The sequence below is a fragment of the Amblyomma mixtum genome, chromosome 2 (genome assembly GCF_055824585.1).
Source record: "Amblyomma mixtum isolate Tamu chromosome 2, ASM5582458v1, whole genome shotgun sequence".
Taxonomy (NCBI): domain Eukaryota; kingdom Metazoa; phylum Arthropoda; class Arachnida; order Ixodida; family Ixodidae; genus Amblyomma; species Amblyomma mixtum.
Genome location: NC_143013.1, coordinates 154,850,570 through 154,867,359, shown reverse-complemented (window position 1 = coordinate 154,867,359; position 16,790 = coordinate 154,850,570). Strand labels below are relative to the sequence as shown.

The window sequence follows — 16,790 nt, the reverse complement described above, 5'->3', positions numbered from 1 at the left end:
TCGACACTCCTGCCGACGCGTCTGCTAACGACAGTATGAGGCACTAAAGGCTTTCGCCTTAAAAAGAGAGCAGCGGGTATCTAAATGAACAGCCCCGGAAGCGAAAGCAGTCGCGCGACTTTGGGCGGTCGAAGCGACGGCAGCGGCGACGGCTATTGGTCGGTTCGGGCTGGCTTCGCGTTTCGAAGGCATTCCGAAATCTGGAATGTCTCCGCGTAGCTCCGTCGACTGGAATGTCGTCTGAACCGAATGCCGTTGAAAAACGTCGTGAAGCAGTGTTAGTTCGGCAGTCGAGACGAATGACATTCGGTTGGAAGGCAGTCAAAACGCCCGTGTAGCAGAGTGTTTCCTTCCTCCGTGCCGCGAAGTGCAGCAATCATACGTGCGCTAGAATTCTTCAGGCTGCTTGGAACTTGAAAACCATTAGCGATAGCCCTTCATAAGTGAATTAATGCGCTCTTCAGTTGCCCGCCATGACCAGTAAGTGGCAAAAGTATCGACGGCTCAACTGTGAAGTTGACGAATTTTTCCGGGAAGTTTCTTTCGCCGTTGAGGACGAACGTCATGGGTCTCCAACGACGACACGCGAAGGCCGCGTTATGAGTGCTGAAAGTGCAGAGAGAGGCAAGAGGCCTCGGGAATGCTTGGAGGCATCGACAGGACGGCTCAGCTCTCCACATATGCCACCCAATCTTTATGAGGACTCAGAATCCACTACTTCTGAGGACTCAGAATCCACTACTTCTGAAGAATGCTTGGACGCTGCTGAGGGTTCGTCGTTATCCGAGGATCAGTCAGATGACCGCGACCACCAAGCATTTGAGGGGCATTCGATGACCACCAGTACAGAAGCAATGCCCTCGGTGATAGATGCGGCTCGAGAGCTAGAGGACATAGCACGAAAGCACTGTCTTTCACATGTGGCCATTAACGACCTGTGCTTGCTTTTGCGCCGACTAGGTCATTCAGTGCCTCGTGACGCTCGCACTTTACTGAAGAGCGAGCGGAAAGTGAATGTGCAGAACAACAGTGTGCATTTTGGCCTTGGATGTCAAGTGGCTGAAAGAGTTGGAAAAGGTGTTCGGGATCCTGCGGGCGCCAACGTGGACCTCCACATCAACGTCGATGGACTACCCATATTCAAAAGTTCTTCAGTGAGCTTCTGGGTCCTGCTCTGCGCCGTGGCTAATGCAGTTGACAGTAGGCCCTTCGTTGTCACCATTCACTGTGGGAAAAAGAAGCCAGCCAATGTTGAACAGTTTTTTAGGCCATTTCTGGATGAAATGAAAAGCCTGGAGGCCTCTGGCATGGTCATCAAGGGCGTGCGTCACAGTGTTTCTCTCGCTGCTGTAATATGCGATGCCCCGGCACGCTCTTATGTCAAGTGCGTAAAGGGACATACTGGCTTTTATGGATGCGATCGCTGCACTCAGAAAGGTGAAAGGATTGAGCGGAGACAAACATTTCCAGTGTGTGCTGCTTTTGCAAGCCGCACGGATGACTCTTTCCGCAGAAAGGCTGAAGCAGGCCATCACCATGCCACAAGTCCGCTGCTTCAACTACGTGTCGACATGATCAAGCACTTTCCGTTGGACTACATGCATACGGTGTGTTTGGGAGTCACCCGGAAATTGCTACAGACTTGGGTGTCTGGACCGCTACCTTATCGCCTCAGTGCACAGCAGCGTAGCATTCTGAGTGCAAGACTTGAGGAAACTAGCCTGCCATCAGAATTTGCTCGCCAGCCTAGAACCCTGGATGAACTGGATCGGTGGAAGGCAGTGGAATTTCGGTCCTTTCTCCTTTACACTGGTCCTGTGCTGTTAAGGGATTTGCTAACAGATGACCGTTACAAGCACTTTCTATGTCTGCATGTGGCTGTTCAAATTCTTCTCAGTGCCAACCTTTGCACAGAAATGAACAGGTTTGCTTCAGACTTGCTGCAATATTTTGCACGACAATCTGGAAAGATATATGGACCAGAGTTTCTGGTGTACAATGTACACATCAAGTGCCACATTGCTGATGACTGTCTGATTTATGGACCACTGGACAATGCCAGTGCCTTTCCATTCGAAAACTGCTTGGGGCAAATTAAGAGATTGCTGCGCAGCAACAGAAAGCCTCTCGAATAGGTGAGCCGGAGGCTATCAGAGTTGGGTAATTCACCCAGAGAATCGCCATTGAGAGTGCTGCCAACAGATGTATCTTCTTTGAAAGCTGGTGTGGAGAAAGACTCATGCTGTTTATTAAGCAATGGCCACATTATCAGTGTGACAAAGCTGACTCCACAATTTATTTTTGGCCATGAGCACCTTCATTCCAGGAGCTTCTTCTCTCTTCCACTTTTGTCTGAAAAGTTACAGATTTTCCGCACAGACAATGCTTCACCTCATATGAGGATGTGGCCTGTGGAGTGCTTTCAGTCCAAATGTGTGAAAATTCTGTGGAAGTCTGGATTTGTTGTATTGCCCCTCTTTCATCAAAATGAGTAGAAGTGGATCATTGTTATCCTTTTTGAGTTAGCTTGCCATGCTTAGTTAAAGCTTATTTTTGAGGACTATTCCCTCTCCATGATAGCTACAAGCATATCACGGTAGATGTGCATGAATATTCTCTTCTTCATAGCGAGCAGAAATGTAGTTAGTAGGAATGCATTTCGAGTGTTGTATTTTTGCTCCTTCATTATGATTGGTAGAAGTGTAATTTTAAGTGTCTTATTTTCTCTCTATGATGGTTGTATATTTTTAAATGTTGTAATTACTCTCCATCATAAATGGTAGAGGCAGCAAACCCCACGTTTATGGTTCTGTTCAAAGACTATGGCTACTTGCGTGCACCTTCCTGATGACCTACTCTGATGATAGTGGAGACAAAATGTTGCAAAACGTTCTCATAATCTTGGAAATGACTCCCCTCCTCTCTTAAACAGGGGCTCGGTATCTCATTGGTTTCAGTACATGCAGCCCTGGTATGCCTTGCTCCTGTGATGTGCCAGCGGCATGTTTGCACATCAATTAGCTTGCCTTGCTCAGTATCACATGCAAGGGTTCACGATGCCCTTTGTCTTGCTGCTTAGCTCTGATGGCATTTATGTGATGCAAGTAATGCTGCACGAGCTTCTCAGCACATTGAACCAACATGAATTTTGGCCCACTGGCCTTGCTACATACGGTTGCAGACATGTGCTTTGCCCTTGGAAGAAACTGTTGGGCCTTGGCCTTCCCACTTGCATCTAGCTGGTGGCTCTTTCATAGATTTTCTTCTGTGAGCGGTGATAAAATTGGTAAATTGATTTTTGAGGAAAGGAAATGGCGCAGTATCTGTCTCACATATCTCGGCGGCACGGTTGTCGTAAGGGAAGGGAGGAAGGTAGGAGTGAAAGAAGAAAGAAAGAGATGCCGTAGTGGAGGTCTCCGGAATAATTTCGACCACCTGGGGATCTTTAACGTGCACTGACATCGCACAACACACGGGCGCCTCTTGCGTTTCGCCTCCATCGAAACGCGGCCACCGCGGTCGCGTTCGAACCCGGGTACTCCGGCTCGGTAGACGAGCGCCTTACCACTGAGCCACCGCGGCAGGTGATGCCATTGGAGGCAATGTGTGGTCGCAGTGTTAAGGCATTTCATGGAAGAAAGTAGCCTTTTCAAGGCTGACACTTGCTCCTGTTGTTTGGTAGACTGTTTTGTGCTGCCAGTTCGAGAATCATGTCGCTGTGATGTTTGTTGGTTCATGTTATTCTCATGCTAGAGCTTTCTTCAACTCGCCTATATTCTGTTCAGCTCGTCTGTTGGCAGGAGGGCGGCTTGGGCGCAAAGCTACGGGAATGATGTCTCTACCTCAGTTGACACAAATGCCACCCTGTTGTATGACGCCACCTTGTGTAGAATTCCAAGGTTGTAAATAGTGAGCGCAGTACATCAATGACTGCTGCTCATATTGAAGTACTCTTTGAACCTGCAGCCACTTGGTAAAAGCATCCATCGGCGTCAACTGTATGCCTTTCCACAAGCCTAGCAAACTAGTGTACTGGTAGTGTATGTCATGGAATTCATGGCTCCGTGACCGACTCATGGCGGAGTCTAAAATGAAATTTGAATCTTTTCTGCGTAATTCTGTTTGCTCTGGCATAATTTGCAAAACTTCTTCGTACCTAAGTGTACCTTGCTACCCCAAATAGCTTCGTGCACAGGTCTTAAAGGGACAGTGAGGAGAGGAGAGCTCTATTAATATTTTTTTAAAAAAGCAAAATCCGATAGTTCGGCATTTCATGGCTTTGTTGCCACTTGGCCGGCAGCGAGAGATGCATTTATTTCTAAGAAATATGGATTCGAAGTTGAAAAAGCTTTTCCCGCCGCTCTGATTCAAACTTGGGATTCTGTTATGACGACACCGGGCTAAGTGACGTGAAACATGACGTGCACATGACGTAACGCAGACTCCATGATTTCTGGCGGCCAGCAGTGCGGCCTAGCAGCAGCTGAAAAGAAAGCTACCGCTAGCCGCACGTTGAAGGCATCTATTGGCTATTGCGGCCGTCGCTACCGTCACTTTGTTTGCGTTTTCACCGGCACTTTGCCAGCGTTACAACGGATCCCATTCTAGAAGTCGTCAACGAAGTTCTCGCAAACAGACACCTTTAGCATACCGTGTAGATTGTTACCGTTAACGGAATACTGGGAGCCCACCTACTGCCGGTGAGCAGGCGGCGATTGGTCCTGATGCTGCAGGCGCGCGCGTAGCTGCCGAGTACGTATCGCCATCTGGCGACGTCAAGGAGATTTACGCATGCATTGGCTGCGCCTGACTGATTCGTGGCTTTTCGTGTCCTAGCGTTGCTAGAATAATTGGTTCTAGCAACACTGGTTTGTCCTATGACGTCATCACGCTTGTACTTGCGAGTTTGGCCTGTGGCGGCGATGCCTGTATTTTGGTTCTTGCTCATTTCTATGTTACAAGAGCTTTGTTGTCAGTATGAGTGGCGTTTTTATAATCAGGAGCTGTTATTCTGTCGATACAAGCCAACTTCAATTGTTCCTCAGTGTTCCTTTAATTGGCAGAGAATCAACGGTAGCTTGCATGAACCTGTGAAGCAGCCTGATCTCATGCAGCTTTCAGTATTTCTACTCCCGAGTTCCAAGTGATGTGTCCTCAATAAATAGCAAGTTCTGTCACTCTCCATCAGCAGGAACTGAAGCTGTTGCGTTTGGTTGCTCTGCTGTACCTTCTTTGGTTGTCAGATATGGCCTTGAATGTGCTGCATTTTTTTGCAGAAGCCTAGCCACAATATCTGCGGTCAGAAGTGGTTGTGGAAGTAATTCGAACATTAGTATCTCTCTGTGAATGTGAGGTTTCTCGTTGCTATCTGACAGGAGCAACCTATTGTACACATCTGTATTCTGGTGGTTCTTTCAAACTTGGTGCATCAGATCATCATCATATGCTGAAAGACTCGAGCACAGTTACACTAGAATTGGGGAGAACATCTGTGGCACTGATTTTTGTGTCTAAGTGTGCATCTTTCAATGCAACTGTGAAGTAATCTGCTGCAAATATGATAGCCAGGCCTTAATGGTCAACTCGAGCATAATTGCACTCTGCTGTGCCTAAGCTATAATGCATAAGCAAGAGATGCTTATCGGCCAGAGTTGTCCTCTTGCAGGAGCACTGCACCCACACTGTAAAATGATGTGTTAGTTGCAGTCGGGAGTCATTTGGTCTCGCTGTAGTGTTGCGAGCACTACGCTTCAAAAGTAACTGTTTTAACCCATGAAAAGCTTTTGCCTCTTCACCTCCCACCTCTATTTCTTGTAAATTTGCTGCTTTTGTATACATTCTCTTCACGTTGTTATCATAAAAGGCGAACATGCCAAGAAGAGGCTGTAGGACATGCTCATTGGTGCGGGGACTAAGTGTAGTCACTGATCGAGAGGCCTCCAAGTTGGTGTTGCACAGGTAGCTGTTTTTGACCACTTTCTTATTAGTGCGAAAGCACTTGTATGCTCATCAACACTGACCGAGGATCTTGTCATCTTTGGATCTTGTGCCGTTGCCTAGCAACAGCGATGCCATGTTAGGTTAAAAAAAAATCAGATCTGTATCCACGACTGGGAGTCGAACCCGTGGCGGTGTGAACAGATCAGCTAGGCTATCACTGCAGCCGAGCACGCCACGTGTTAAACTGCAGAGTACTCTTGTGCTGTGCATTGCAAAACATTGTCTTCACCAACTTCCATTGGCGGCGGGAACTGATCAGATAAGGTTGACCTCAATCAGAGCTTAACTTGAGTCTAATAGTGTTGCCCGATGTGCCAGCAATCCAGCTAAGCAAAACCATCAGCCAATCGGCTGAACATATGCTTTTGCAAGTCTATTCTGTTTAACTATGTTGAAACCCTACCAATTTTCTCAAATACAGGAACTCTCAATGTGACCTTCTTGCAGGCATGGTATGTTCCGTCTTGAGGCTGTGGGCATCACCACAGTGCCAAGCAACAGTGTTGTCTTTGCTTTGTCTGAGCATTGCAGTCACGTCCAATGCCTGTGTTGGTGAATGATTGCTTTGTTAATGTCCACATGCTCAGTACTCATCACTTGCTGCTGCTATGCAGCCTTCTCTGCATGAGCAATGAAGCCCTAAGCCTTCGAGAGCATCAGCTTACACTCAATGAAGAGGCACTGCGGGAAGTTCTCTCTTCGTAGGCCAGACATGAACCTGTCGTGCAGCATCACATGTAGTTGGAGCATAAGGTTCCACATCATGGTTGTAGCAGCCATAGTTGTTGACGCAGCCCTTCCTTTAGTTGCTGCATCTGCTGCTTGCAATGTCCCAATGTACAACTCAAAGCCAGCTTGCATAGTGCAGTTACACATTCACTCACAGATTCAACGAGCAACTGGTCACAATGTTGGCATTCCCCCGTAAGCGCACTGTAATTCAGCATTTATACGACATTAATTCGGTCCCGGTTGCTCCCACACTGTACCAATATCTTGATTTACATCAGACATCTCTGTCTTGGATAACCCACATAACAAGCAATATGTTCAAATGCCTCTAAAGTCTTAGGCTATCTCCAGTAAAGCCTCAAATCGGTGCCTCCCAAAGTGCAAAACTGGCTTATCAAATGTTCATAATTCCCATACTTGATTTCGCATCATCTTGTAGTCTTCATTTCAAGCAAATACTGCATTTCGGAACTCGAGGCCATCCAACATCATGCAGCCTGTTTTATCACTTCAGAACACTCGAGAGAAATCAGCATCTCTGCACTTAAGCGCTTCATCAATATCCCCACACTAGAGTTGTGTCACATGATCTCTTGGCTCAGCCTGCTGCACAGCCTCCTCTACTGCCAACTACGAGAGATCCACTGCTGGAACCACTGATAAGAATATCCCGTCACCTTAGCCACAGCCACCCCATAGCCAGCATCAAGTGCCACACTTTTCTTTTTTCCCAGTCGTGATAACCCTCTGAAAAATCCTACAAGATGACATAGTTTTTTGAAGCAATCGCAAGTAATTTGTGAAACATGGATATTTCATTAGCCTTACCATGAATCATTCATTGATTTTTAACTGCGTATACTGCCGCATATACTTTTTCCTGTGTTTTCGCCTTGCTTCGTGACGCCTTTTTGTGTGTTAATTTTTTCTTAGATCTCATTGTGTGTAGTGTCTGTGCTCACTGTTCCTGCGTATATTAAATACGGATTTGCACCAGTTGTAGTCCCCTCTTGTGTAATATGCGTTTAAGAATGAATGAAATAAAGAAAGTTATGCACAACATGAAAAGTGATCATATAACCTAGCCTACACCCTTGCTACATTCCTTTGCTTCATGTGACTTTGCTTCAAAGTATACATTCAGTAAAAAAGATGGTTGTAAGCAATGGTTTCCGAACAGTCGCCAGCCGTCATTTGTTGTGCTCGCACCCATGGTTTGATTTTTAATGCCCAATCTCATATGTCTGTGCTATGTAGCTCAGTGAGTGAAATTATGCATTATTTTTATTGCATCCAGTAGTTCAACGTCTTGTCTCAGCCAGTGGTAACAAAGTCTTTTCTTTTGTTGCAACCTTTACGTGGCCTTTTCTTTTAATGTATGCTATGGTACGGAGACCATGACAACAAGGAAGGCAAAAAAAGGAAATAAATTGTAAATAGTGGGGTTTAAGTCCCAGTGTGGCACGTTAAAGAAACCTGAAATGGCCTAAATTGATCTGGAGTCTTCCACTGCCGCGTCCCTCACAGCCCATGTGTTGCTTTGGGTCATTAACCCCAGAAATAACTATTTTCTTTCTTTACTTTCCTTTCTTCTCATGACCTGCATGTCGTAACATAATCTGAGTTATACAGTTTGGCAGCCCTCTACTCATAATCTCGATGGTATGAACCAGGCTACCCATAGCAAAGACAGATATTTCTAAATGAAATCATTGTCAGGAAAGTATGCAGCAAGGTATAATCTGTACGTTGTGTACTGACAGCAGCCGTTAAGAAAGGGGGAAACAGCTGTTATCATTTTGTTGTTTTGTCAACAAGGATTTCTGAATGACCAATGCTAAAAGCTCCTTCTTCAGCTCTCCCTCAGCCGCCGCTTTCTGGAGGCTCCCAAAGTACACATCAAGCATTGTAGAAAGATACATACAACCAGGTGGCTCCAAAAACTGAAATCCTCCAGTTGCACATGCTCACAGTGCTTATTGGGTACTTTGGTATTCTGGTAAAAAAATGAAGTACACATGAACCAATGTAGTGAAAAAAAATGACTGCAAAATGCAACCCTCTTGATGAGTAATTTACGAATGAGCAGATGGAGTGAAAAAATGACTGTGCAGAATGGAACCGTCCTAATGATGAGTAATGTGCAAATAGGCTTATCTGCTAATTAATGTTGAGATTGGGGGTTGTGCTATTCCTTGCTATATGTGCTGCTTCATGAGCACATGTTCCAAGGAAAAAAAGATGAAGGCAGAAAGGCTGGTGGGGTCTTGGTTACTTGCTTTTGCCAGCACTGCATTATCTTTCAATTCAAACTTTTAATGTTATGTAATCTTGATAGTACATGTAATGTGTTGCAATAAACTAAGTAATATGTTAAATGTTCTCAAGCGCAATGTGCAAGGCATGCAAGTAACTGCCAGCATCTGCTACCTCGAACTGCTATAATGTATGGTGAAGTGGTGTGAGTTATGGGTATAGATTTTTTATGTTACTTATTATGTTCTCTTGTATGCTTCACAGCAATAATAGTGGCCGTATTGTGTTTTCGGGCGGCTTTGTTAATAAGGTTTGCTGACATGAACATGTAATGGCTTTCTTAGTATACACTTTGAGTCGGAGATGCCTTATCGAGTGTCGTAAAGTATGGCTAACACTGGAAGGTATGCCTCGAAGACTAATGCGTAGTTGGGAAGGTCCTGAAGGCACCTTTGTAATTTGGTGCTTTGGGCACTTCTTACTGCGCTTCTATGCAGTCATGGTGCGCCCGTAAACGTCACGAAATATATAAGGTAAGCAAACAGAAGTGATGTTTTGCTGTCACATTAAAAAAATTAACACTGATATGAAAATAACTGCCTCCTGAGCTGGATAAGCATTTTCAGTGTGTGTAGGAACGTTGGGCATGACTAATATATGTTGCACCTTAACAGCAGTCATAGATAAAGCAATGACAAAGAAATGGAGCTCTTGAGACAGTGTAGAATTCTCTAGCTGTGTTCGTTTTCCAATGACTTACGGAAGACTGAAATACTTTAACAACAACGAACGAGAATTTATTTGCAACTACACCAAAAAAAGAACACTGGCTGGAGAGCGTCGAAAACGAGAGGCTCGCTTCTCCGGGGTCGCTGAGTGTCTGTCTTTCGCCGTCACCGACAAAGCAATCGTCCCCTCTGCCCGTCGGCCCTGAAGCACAAACCACTGCCACACACACGCACTCCGCTTTCCGGCGGGGGAGTCGGGGGAGCTTCCCAAGTGACCTTGGAGCGAGCTGATGCCCCTTCCCTCGGACGCAGTGGGTGACCCCCCACCGTCGTGCCGTGAAGATGTCTTTGAAGTGCCTTACTGACGCAGAATCTTTAACAAGGTGTACAGCACAGAGATCTCAAGGTGACAGTCATTATCAGGCATGCTTCGGAATTTCATACAGGAAGCACTTTTCATCACTATTGAGCCCACAATCAATGAACTGCAGTGCCAGAAAAATTACAGCTAACAGGTGTAGTTATCACTCGTTGTTGCCTGTTGGCATCCTACTGTGGGTGGGGTACCCTCTTGCTGAGCTAGAATGCTTTTGATGGTTTCACTGGAAGCCTGAAAATGTATGGCCAGCTCACCATATAATTGCCTGCTGTCCTTGTCTATGGCTGCCATTAATGCCTTATTATCCAACACATATATGCCCGATGACTGTAGTGTGCATAACAAAGGCAGATCTCCCAGGCTGAATTTTTGGAACCAGTGCTTACAGTGTATTTAACTGCAGCATTATTCCCAAATATTTAATGAATTCCATGGCTTTACTCAACTACAGACAAGGACGCCTTGAAGTGAAAGAGCAGACAAGCAGGAATGAGCCGTTTCAACACCTCCAGTTCGGTTCATTACTACTCGAACTTTCACCACTGTGAGGTTGCAATATTCATGCATTTGTAGTCATTGTTCCTGCATCCAACATCATTCTTTAAGCACCTCAAGCAGTTAGTTTCATATCAATGTTCAGTTCTGTGGTGTGGTCTCTTAATAGGAAGAATTTTTTTGTTGCCTTGTGGGTTTAACCCATTTCAAAACTTACGACAAACTTTTTGGCGGATTCAAAAACACTCCATTACAGTGAAGTGAGCATGACTAAATTGTTTTAGGCAGGGTTAGGTAGGGTAATGAAATGAAAATGAAAAGCAGTTTGTTAGACCCTTAGATACTAGCTATCTATGCTAGCCCTCAAAACCATTGATTGCGGCTTGCGAATGTGGCATGTACAAGTACCATAATACAGTGCTGCAACCCATGCAACTAAGTATGTCCTTGACCTACCTAATGCACTTATGGCCGATATCTTCTAAGTTTTAACTGCTAAAAGTAACTGCCACCTATCATGAGGCATTGCTAGCGGCTTGGAGGGTAACCTATATGATAGGGATTTTCTGTGCCACGACAGGTAGCACGCTATCTTCATCTATTCATCTGTTATTTGCTCATTTGATGTGCAGTGATTGTGATAACGGCAGGCTTGATGGAATGTGAACTCTGCATGCCCTGCGTAAAGCTAATGCAATAGACCTCTCCCTCGTACGTGACATCAAAGGGGCGTTCCCACTGGGTAAAACCATCCACTTTCGCTTAATTCTGAACAGGTTTTGCTTGGGACGATCGCTCCCCTGACCACTTTCTTTTCCCAATTAGAAATGCCAATCGCTATGTGTTGGAGCCATTCTTCTTGTGATTATAGCCTTATATAGCCCCGTTGGTGCGCGGCATCTTTTGTTCATCGGGCCAGACACACAGTGCGCAGATGACAGGCCGGAAGAGGTCTATTGGACCGGCGCAGTTGTTGCTGGCAGCCGGAATTCGTCTACCTTTCCTTTTCATTCTGGAGTGCACGTAACTTAAATTACAAGTTTCATTCTATATCAGATCTATTTAGATTGAACATGGGAATGCTAGCTATTTGCCCACAACTGTCTTGGTTTTATTGACATGCTGATCAAGTGAGCAGCCCGTATACTGAGCCTGCACTTCTCCACTGCGTGACTTGCATTATCTTTCATGCGCCCATGCTCCACTAGCACCCACGCAGCTTTTACATGCGACGCAGAATACGCAGCCAGGCTAAATGTGATAATGTCAACGCTTCCGGCATACAGCAAATTAATGTACGTGGGACTATATATTTCGATAGGTGTCGCCCGGGCAATGATTGCTAAAATTGCATGTGATGTTCCTAGTCCAGAGTAATCTACACAGGACTTATGAAGGCTGCAGGCAGAAATATACTAGCTGTTTCCACAGCATTGTAATGGTGATGCACGGGAAGCCCCAATTGGGGTTACCCGCACTTCACCGTCATGTAGCCCGGGTCTTTCATGCACATGTGCACACTGCATGTTTTGCCAATGCGTAGCCCACACTTAGCCCTTCTATATCCGATATGTAGGATAGAGGTGGGGAAGATGTGGGAGCGACAGATGTGCCCATGCGCAGCCCATGTATTTCCTACGCCGGACCCTTGTAGGCTGCAGGTGGGAATACTGGGTGTTTGCCCACACCCAGCCACCTTGGATCCGTCAGGGCACTGCGTGGGCAGCCCCTATTGGGGTTGCCCACACTTCACCGTCATGTAGCCCGGGTCATCCATGCACACACTGCATGTTTTGCCAATGCGTAGCCCACACTTAGCCCTTCTATATCCGATATGTAGGATAGAGGTGGGGAAGATGTGGGAACGACAGATGTGCCCATGCGCAGCCCATGTATTTCCTACGCCGGACCCTTGTAGGCTGCAGGTGGGAATACTGGGTGTTTGCCCACACCCAGCCACCTTGGATCCGTCAGGGCGCTGCGTGGGCAGCCCCTATTGGGGTTGCCCACACTTCACCGTCATGTAGCCCGGGTCATCCATGCACACACTGCATGTTTTGCCAATGCGTAGCCCACTCTTAGCCCTTCTATATCCGATATGTAGGATAGAGGTGGGGGAGATGTGGGAACGACAGATGTGCCCATGCGCAGCCCATGTATTTCCTACGCCGGACCCTTGTAGGCTGCAGGCGGGAATACTGGATGTTTGCCCACACCCAGCCACCTTGGATCCGTCAGGGTGCTGCGTGGGCAGCCCTAAAAGGGGCTGCCCACACTTCACTATGATAGAGCCCGGACTTTTGCCCGCGTTTATCCGCGGTGGGACCTAAATTGGCTGCCCAGTCTGTTTAAGCCCATGCTTAGCGGACGAGGGTCCCATTCAGGCACGAAGTGGGCAGCCGAAGCGTTTTGAGCCAGCACCGCACCCACGGGGGACCCATGTGGGTTTATTGCGGGCAGCCGCCAGCCCTCATTGCCCATATCGGACCCGCAAGGGCCCGCCATCTTGTGCTACTGGGGACCCCTTCTCTGCCGTTGTGGGCAGGGCAGAGAGAAAATAAACTCAATTGGTTTTCCTCTATCGCGAACCTCGAATCGTTAAACAGTTCACAGCACCGTGAACATCACTATCACTATCGGCACGAAACAATCATTTCTGGCGCAAATTAAAACATAAAATAATGCTATTTTGGATATCTCTTTTTGAGCTGCAGTAGAAATGCGCTGAGTATAAAAAGAACAGCACGAGACAGGACTGGACGATGCGCTCATCCAGTCCTGTCTCGTGCTGTTCTTGTTATACTCAGCGCATTTCTACTACAGCGCAAAAAATGAAATACCAGCTCTCCCCAGTTGTCGCAATGTTAGCTTGGATATCTCTTTGGGCGTCAAAGGCATTACACACTCGAGATACTATCTTGCGGTAGTGATGTATGCGTACAAAACATAAAAATCGCATGCTTGATTTGCGACGCTGAGCTTCTTCAAGTACGTGATAAAACAGGAATTTTCTGGCGTTACCGAAAAGCGCACGGCGTTACCGAAAAGCGTTTCTGGGCTTGAGTCGAGATGCAGTTCAAGAGCTGGGCCAAGTAGGTCAGGTTTTCGTGTGGGTCTGGCCCAATCAACAAATTATGGCCAGAGCAGTGCTCTGCAATGCGCACACCTGGGAACAGAAAAAAATCTGAGTCCACTGCAGCACTCGAGATCCCATTTTACGGTAGTTATAACCGAGAAGCGGACAGTAGTTGTTTAAGCAGTAAGCATTGCAACTCTTGTCTATATAAAATCGAGCCGTGCGGGGAGCGTGACAAGATACATTTGTCTATATTTTCAGGACTGGTAACGCGAAATTCGGTAAAGGATCTCACAGAACTCATAGCGGCTCATTGCTTCCGCGAAGGGCCTGCGCCCGTGACAACAGTGAACTAGAAAAGCAAACGTAAGATCGACGCTCCCATGACAGCGGAATCCTCTGTTCCGGTTGCCCAAAAAACACCGGCATGATGCCTTATGCTGCCTCGAACGCCCTCAGTAGTGAAGTGTTGCTTCCCTCAGCTGCCGACAACATGAAAATACGCGACCGACTTCGCTGCCGTGACCACCCGCCACTCACACCCAATAACAGCCACTCACGTCTACTCACAGCCACTCATTGCCACTCATGTCCACTCACGTCCTCTTATTGCCACTCATGTCCACTCACCTCTAATCACGCTAATCTACTTACACCCTCATCCTTTCACTCACACTCACACTCATGGCCACCTATGCTGGCATCCACTGACTCGAACTCACAGTCACGTCCACTCACACCCATGACCACTGACTAGCACTCACACTAATGGCCACCCACAATAATATCCACTCACTCGCACTCACACTCACGTCCACTCACACCCACGTCCACTCACACTCACGACTACTCGCTCACACACACAGACGTGAGTGTGAGTGTGAGTGTGAGCGAGGCGATATGAGTGCACTCATGAGTGAGTGTGCCGACCTATTCCACCTCAGCAAGCGGCCGCTCTTAGACGACATATTATTTAACCAAGTTAGTGGGCAGTGGTCCGGCTTCTACTACGAACTTGGAACCGGCGATGTAGCAGACGAGCTTCTGAACGGCCCATACCAGGCAGGCGCATTCTTTTTCAGAAGTGCTTTACGCCGCTTCATGGCAAGTCAACTTACGGCTCAGGTACAAAACTGCCCTTTCATTGCCCTCCTCATCCTCTTGGCATAACACAGCTCCCATGCCCCGATCACTGGCATCACACTCAATTATGAAGCCTTTTGAAAAATCAGGGTCCTTTAGAACTGGCTCCTTGCTCAAGGCTTGTTTCAGCATTTCAAACGCGTTCTCTTTTTTTTGGTCCCATATCACCTTCACGGGTTCCGACTTTCGAAGCGCGTCTGTGAGAGGACTGGCAAGCGTGGAGTAATCTTACATAATGCTGGTAATGTCCAGCTAAGAGTAAAAAGGCCCTTATCTCGGCCTTAGTGGTTGGTCGGGGGTAGTTTACGACAGCGGCTACCTTGATTTCTGACCGTCTACGCCGGCCAAGCCCCACCACATGCCCTAGGTAAGTCACTTCGGCGCAACATAGCGGGCATTTAGCAGGTTTAACTGTGAGGCCGGCATCTTTCACTCTGCTTAGCGCGACTCGTAAGTCATCTACATGTTCTTCTCATGTGTTAGAAAAGATGGCGACATCGTAGAGATACAGGAGCGCGTACTCGGACAGACAATGGAGCACGTGGTCCATTAGATTGGAGAAGCAATAGGCGCATTTTTGAGTTCGAAACTCAACATGACTGGGCGGAACGTTCCAAATGGGGAAACGAACGCGGCGTAGCGGCTGGGCGCTCTGTAAGGGGGACTTGCCAATGGCCTCGCACGAGGTCTAGTATGGATTTGTAATTCGACTTTGACACTGTCTTCACCTTTTCTTCGCGGTTTGGTATTGAATACTATTGGTATTGAATATTGAATACTGGGCACGGCGGCACCATGAGGATGCAAGTGTCTAACCCGTTCGTGTTCACTCCGCAGATGTGGCTCGGCGTGCTTCTGAGCGCTTTCATCGGTCCCGCAAGCCCGCCTGTTGCTGATGCGGCTGCCTTTCACAGAATCCTGACAGCGCCAATTTTCCACTTGGTGGCTACACGATCCGTGGGATGTGCGCATGCCCCGTGGACAACGCCCCCGAGCTGTCCCTCTATATATTGCCCTCCGACAAGCAGCACAGCCACTGGGCACAGCGGCACCATGAGGATGCAAGTGTCTAACCCGTTCGTGTTCACTCCGCAGATGTGGCTCGGCGTGCTTCTGAGCGCTTTCATCGGTCCCGCAAGCCCGCCTGTTGCTGATGCGGCTGCCTTTCACAGAATCCTGACCGCGCCAATTTTCCACTTGGTGGCTACACGATCCGTGGGATGTGCGCATGCCCCGTGGACAACGCCCCCGAGCTGTCCCTCTATATATTGCCCTCCGACAAGCAGCACAGCCACTGGGCACAGCGGCACCATGAGGATGCAAGTGTCTAACCCGTTCGTGTTCACTCCGCAGATGTGGCTCGGCGTGCTTCTGAGCGCTTTCATCGGTCCCGCAAGCCCGCCTGTTGCTGATGCGGCTGCCTTTCACAGAATCCTGACAGCGCCAATTTTCCACTTGGTGGCTACACGATCCGTGGGATGTGCGCATGCCCCGTGGACAACGCCCCCGAGCTGTCCCTCTATATATTGCCCTCCGACAAGCAGCACAGCCACTGGGCACAGCGGCACCATGAGGATGCAAGTGTCTAACCCGTTCGTGCTCACTCCGCAGATGTGGCTCGGCGTGCTTCTGAGCGCTTTCATCGGTCCCGCAAGCCCGCCTGTTGCTGATGCGGCTGCCTTTCACAGAATCCTGACAGCGCCAATTTTCCACTTGGTGGCTACACGATCCGTGGGATGTGCGCATGCCCCGTGGACAACGCCCCCGAGCTGTCCCTCTATATATTGCCCTCCGACAAGCAGCACAGCCACTGGGCACAGCGGCACCATGAGGATGCAAGTGTCTAACCCGTTCGTGTTCACTCCGCAGATGTGGCTCGGCGTGCTTCTGAGCGCTTTCATCGGTCCCGCAAGCCCGCCTGTTGCTGATGCGGCTGCCTTTCACAGAATCCTGACAGCGCCAATTTTCCACTTGGTGGCTA

General features: G+C 47.8%; 1 pseudogene; it reads left to right on the top strand.

Moving 5' to 3' along the window:
* Positions 1-473: 473 nt before the first annotated feature.
* LOC149361334 (uncharacterized) overlaps positions 474-16,790 on the top strand; it is a 41,376-nt pseudogene continuing 25,059 nt past the window's right edge.